Raw genomic sequence first — 5,544 nt, forward strand, 5'->3', positions numbered from 1 at the left:
CGGAGGAGCCTCTGTGACCCGGCTTTGTTCTGTCAGAAACTGGGTCCATCTCTCCTGTCCCCATAGCAGGGGGAAGCATCCCCTCCACCAATCAGGAGTCATAGTCACAGTTTGCAAAATGCCATCTGATTGGAAACTGGTATGCAGAAGGACCAGAGAAGGCTTTCTGCCGGAGGGGCCGCCTGACCTGGCTTGGAAAGGATTTCAACAGGAAAGCATGGGGACTGAGCTCCCCAATAGAAACGGGGGCAGCTCTGGATAATAGCAGGCAATTTAGTGTGACCAAGGGAGGGGAGGAGTGAGAGATAAAGCAAAAAAGTTAAATTAAAGCCAAATAAAATGCCAGATTTAAAAAAAACACCTTTAGTTTGCCAACAGTGGGAAGCAACTGAAGGCTATTTAGCAGATCTCAGTTTTAGGAAGAATCCTTTGGCAAAGATGTGTACAAATAGTTTAAGGGAGTGGCCATGGACATGAAAATAGGGGATCAGATCTGAGAGAAATTCTAGAGGGTAGAATGGATGGGAGATGGCAGCGGATCGGATGACAGGGGCCAGGAAGGAAAGGAAGTCTTTATCTTGTCTGGATGTGGCTGTTTGAATACTGTTTCCCATATTAGCCCTCCTTGAGGGCTCTAGGGACCATTTTCTGCTCATCTTTAACTTGGCACATAATAGGTGGAATGAGAGTTGAATGACTATAACTGTGTCTAGCAAGGGGATAGAGTGAAATCCTGCCTCTGCTACTTACCACTGGTCCAGTCACGGACAAATCACTTAACTTCTCTTGTCCTCAGTTTCCTCATCCAGAAAATGGGATAATATCAGTGCTTCCCACATGTTCACAGCACTTTACAAACTACAAAGCCCTATATAAATGTTACCTCTTGTTAATAAACATTCTCATCTGGTATGAAGCTAGTTTGGTCGGTTGGTTGGCATCTTATTTTTCCCATTCGAGGCGACATATCTGGACTGAACCGGCCCCTTCCTCACTTGGCTCCCTTGATTGCGGCCTGCACTGCCATAAACGAGATGGCTGATGAGGATGCCTGTGGAAGAGTTAGCAGGGATATTTCTGAAGGGGATTCTTGTTCAGGTATGGGAGGACCATGTGACCTTGGGGCCAGCTCTATGGGCCTACAATTTTTTTTGAGTAATAATATCACTGCTGATGTTTTCTTTATTTATTGATTCTTTGTAAAGAATTATACTATAGGGGTGGCTAGGTGGCGCAGTAGATAGAACACTGGCCCTGGGGTCAGGAGGACCTGAGTTCAAATCTGACCTCAGACACTTAATAATGACCTGGCTGTGTAGCCTTGGGCAAGTCACTTAACCCCATTGCCTTGCAAAAACCTAAAAAAAAAGAATTATTCTATAAATATTATAGTCACTTATAGTCATCATAGTCACAATATTTTTAATATTTTACTTCATATTTTTTAGGATTTTATTGTTCTCATTTAGTCCACATTCATTGAGTCTTCCAGATCCAAGATCCTTGCCTTGCCCTGGGGGAGATGCCACACGGAAATGGAACACAGTCCTTGGTCCTTTTGCGGGCCAACACTGCAACTCTTTGGATTCCTGTCAGTGTCCATGTTCAACCAAGGGTTATTTTGACTTAAGCCCTAGTGTGAGGGGTGCACTTTTCTTCTTCCGTATTGATCTCATCATTGATGAAGCCCTTCGATAGTGTGGCTTAGTAGTTTCCGTCATAGCCCAATCTTTGCAACCTGGAGGGGTTTTCCATTTCCTTCTCCAGCTCATTTTATAGATAAGAAAACTGAGGCCAACAGCTGAAATGACTTGCCCAGCTGGGTTCGCCCAGCTAATAAATGTCTGAGGTTAGATTTGAACTCAGGGCTTCCTGCCTCTATTACCATTTCCATCTAAAACTTAAAAGAGAGCACACATGGCAAGCTTGCCCTACCCACTGAGGATACAAAGCAGGGAAGGCTATCTCAAACCCACCAGATGACAGAAGTCAGGATCCTAAAAAGGCCTAGTGCTCTATCCACTGAGCTACAACCCTTACATGGAAAAATGCTTTAGGGAGATGCCTGTCAAATGAAAGGGATTATTATCATTCCTGCCCCCACCAAGCAGAATCAGTTAGTCCCCACCTCGCTACAGCTCTGTCTGGAAATCTATAGCAAAACCAATTTAGAGGATGTTAATCTCATCAGGAACAGGCTTTCTGGAAACTGGGCAGAGGCTGGAAGGACATTTTTTTCTTCTTGGGCATCTCTATTGTCCATGATCTTTCCTGTATAACCAAGGTAACATTACTCCTTGGATTAAAGACCTCAATACCCTCAGCCCATGGTTAGAAGATTTAATTAAAAGAGATCAAAAACTGAGGCAGCATTGGACCTGGAGTCAGGAGGACCTGAGTTCAAATCCAGCCTCAGACACTTAATAATGACCTAACTGTGTGACCTTGGGCAAGCCACTTAACCCCACTGCCTTACAAAAAACAAAAACAAAATCTCCAGAGTATCCCTGGGCCCTTGCTGACTGGAGGATGACTTTGAAACAAAGCCTATAAGAACAGTGTGAACTTTTCAGGCTCTCATTCATTCAGGCTTCAGTTTAGGACAGAGATTGTTCCCTTTTTTGTATCCTGGATCTGTGAAGCCCACTAGCTCCTTTTCAGAATCATGTTCTTTAATGCAAAAAACAAAGGATGGAACATTATAAAGGAAACCAGCTACTTTGAAAGAGTGTTTTGGGTTTGTTTGTTTGTTTAAGTTCCTGGTTCCTGAGTTAAGCACAGTTGACTTGGGAGAAAGAAGTAGGTCACGAATCACGTGGAGGAGATAAGCAATGGAACTGCTAGAAAGACATCATCTTTAGAGTCTAGAAGCCAGGCCCAATTCAGGCCAGGTCAATGGTTTAGAGTCGAGACTGGACTGAAATGAAACTCATGGTAGACCGTGCGACGTTTAACAAGAGAAGGCTCCTCTGCAGCCGCGTGGAAAGCTGGCTCAGATCATACAGAGTGGGGTCCGTTGTGTCTCCTCAAATTCCCCAAAGGAGATGGCAAGGGAAGCCTGAGTAGCCACAGCCACAGCACTTATGATGCCATAGGATCCATTTATTGGTTTTGAGCAAGTCGGGTAAATTACCAGCTGCCTCGTGTTGTCATTAAAGGCTCATATGGCACTTTCACATGTGATCCAGGCATTCCTTAGAAGCTCTAAAATGGCAAACTGTTTAGGCGACAATCAAACAGGAGGACAAAGATGAAAAGGCATCAACATGACTGGTCCCTACAAATAAAAATGATTCAGGAATCTCTTCACTGTGATTGATTACAATCTGGATGGCATATCAGCTTATACATTTTGGTTTATGGAATTAATGAAAATTACATTTATTAAGCACCATCTATATGATAGGCAAAGTGCTAAGTCTTGGAGTTACAAATGCAAAAATGAAACTGTTCTTTCAGAAAGGGAGGTGGCAGCCAAGGAAGGTTATTTTGATCTGGGAAGATGCAAGGGTGGTGAGATTAACACATTTATTGTTGCTCAGTCTTTTAGTCATATCCAACTCTGCATGACCTCATTTGGGGTTTTCTTTTTTTTTTTAAGTTTTTGCAAGTCAAATGGGGTTAAGTGGCTTGCCCAAGGCCACACAGCTGGGTCATTATTAAATGTCTGAGGCTGGATTTGAACTCAGGTCCTCCTAACTCCAGGGCCAGTGCTCTATCCACTGTGCCACCCTAGCTGCCCCTCATTTGGGGTTTTCTTGACAGAGATACTAGAGTTGGACATTTCCTTCACCAGCTCATTTTACAGTTGAGGAAAATGAGGTCAGTGGGGTGAAGGGACTTGCCCAGAGTCACATGGCTAGTAAGTGTCTGAAGCTGCATTTGAATTCAGGTCTTTCTGACTCCAGGTCTGGGGCTCCATTCACTGTGCTAGCTAGCTGTCCATCTTTTTTGGTTGAAGTTCTGATAGGAAAAGTCCTGGAAAAAGTCATTAGTCTTCTAATTCTTTCTTTTTTCATTTTTCTGCAAGGCAAAGGGATTAAGTGGCTTGCCCAAGGTCACACAGCTAGGTCATTATTAAGTGTCTGAGGCCAGATTTGAACTCAGGTTCTCCCGACTCCAGGGCAGGTGCCCTATCCACTGCGCCACCTAGCTGCCCCAACCCAGCTTTATTAATGCTTTCTCCATCATGTTCAGCTTCTTATTGCATCACTATAGATCACCATTTACTCTCCCTCCTCCTCAGTTAAGTTGCATCTCCACTCCCACTCCAGCCCACTCCCAGTTCTTTAATTGCCTTAACTCCTGGGACCTCAGGGGCAGCTGGGTGGCACAGTGGATGGAGCATCAGCTCTGGAGTCAGGAGGGCTTGAGTTCAAATTTGACCTCAGACCTTTAATAATTGTTTAGCTGTGTGGCCTTGGGCAAGTCACTTAAATCCATTGCCTCAAATAAATTAAAAAAAACCCTGGGACCTGTTGTCAATCTGCCTCCCCCATATAAGACCATCCCATTCCATAACCATTTCTTCAGCACCCACTATGTGCTGGTCCCTAAACTAAGACCTGGGGAGAGGAAGGCAAAAAAGTGCCTTAGGCCCTGCCCTCAAGAAGTTTATAGTCTACCGAGCAACACAGTAGAGAGAGGACCAGTCGATGTCAGGAAGACCTGATTTCAAATCTGACCTCGCATCAAACTCACAAAGTAGATAGCTATAGGTATGCTGAGAAAGAGGTTTCTAGGGGGCAGCTAGGTGGCATAGTGGATAAAGCACCGGCCTTGGAGTCAGGAGTACCTGGGTTCAAATCCGGTCTCAGACACTTAATGACCTAGCTGTGTGGCCTTGGGCAAGCCACTTAACCCCATTTGCCTTGCAAAAACCTAAAAAAAAAAAAGAGAGAAAGAAGTTTCTAGGAGAGAGTTGGGGTTTGTGTTGTTTTAACATTTCTGTGATTTGAATAAAGTCACTGAAAGTTCACTTCTTAGAAGTGAAACAAAGCTAGTAGAGACAGCATTAGAATAACAGATCATATGTAAGATGGTGAAATTTAATAGGAATAAATGTAAAAATTGTGCCTGGGCTCAAAAGCTCACCTTCATGAGGAAGGAATGAGAGAAATGCTAAGAGAAATGCTAATGTGCTAAGTCCCCAAATTCATTTTCTCCTCCATAGCCATCTCTGTACAGTGGCCAGATATGAATAAGGACGACTAGAGATGGCCGTGGATGGGAGGCAATCAGGGTTAAGTGCCTTGCCAAGGTCACACAGCTAGTATCAAGTGTCCAAGGTTGGATTCATCCTCCTGACTCCAAGGCCAATGTTCTATCTGCTGTGTCATCTCACTGCCCCATATAATTAATATGGTTAATAAGGACATAAAACTAAATAAACAAAATCAGAAAACCCAAAATAGTAAACACATTCTTTATTGACCACAGTATACTAAAAATTATAATCAATAAAGGGCCATTAAAGAAACTATTACAACGGAAAATGGAAGGGCAATTATTTCATCTTAAAGAGTAGGTGGGCCAACTAACAAA

Source organism: Macrotis lagotis, chromosome X, assembly GCF_037893015.1.
Source record: "Macrotis lagotis isolate mMagLag1 chromosome X, bilby.v1.9.chrom.fasta, whole genome shotgun sequence".
Classification (NCBI taxonomy): domain Eukaryota; kingdom Metazoa; phylum Chordata; class Mammalia; order Peramelemorphia; family Peramelidae; genus Macrotis; species Macrotis lagotis.